The sequence below is a fragment of the Babylonia areolata genome, chromosome 32 (genome assembly GCF_041734735.1).
Source record: "Babylonia areolata isolate BAREFJ2019XMU chromosome 32, ASM4173473v1, whole genome shotgun sequence".
NCBI lineage: Eukaryota > Metazoa > Mollusca > Gastropoda > Neogastropoda > Buccinidae > Babylonia > Babylonia areolata.
This window is the reverse complement of record NC_134907.1, coordinates 20893704-20893935: the sequence shown is the minus strand read 5'-3', so window position 1 is coordinate 20893935 and position 232 is coordinate 20893704.

The following is a 232-nucleotide window of genomic DNA, read 5'->3' as shown; positions in this document are numbered from 1 at the left end:
TCTGTAGGTCTTTAGTTAGTATTGGTACTCCTGTTTCTGTTAGTTATGTATTTAGTTAGTATTGGTACTCCTGTTTCTGTTAGTTCTGTATTTAGTTAGTATTGGTACTCATGTTTCTGTTAGTTATGTATTTAGTTAGTATTGGTACTCCTGTTTCTGTTAGTTATGTATGTCTTTAGTTACTATTGGTACTCCTGTTTCTGTTAGTTCTGTATGTATTTAGTTAGTATTG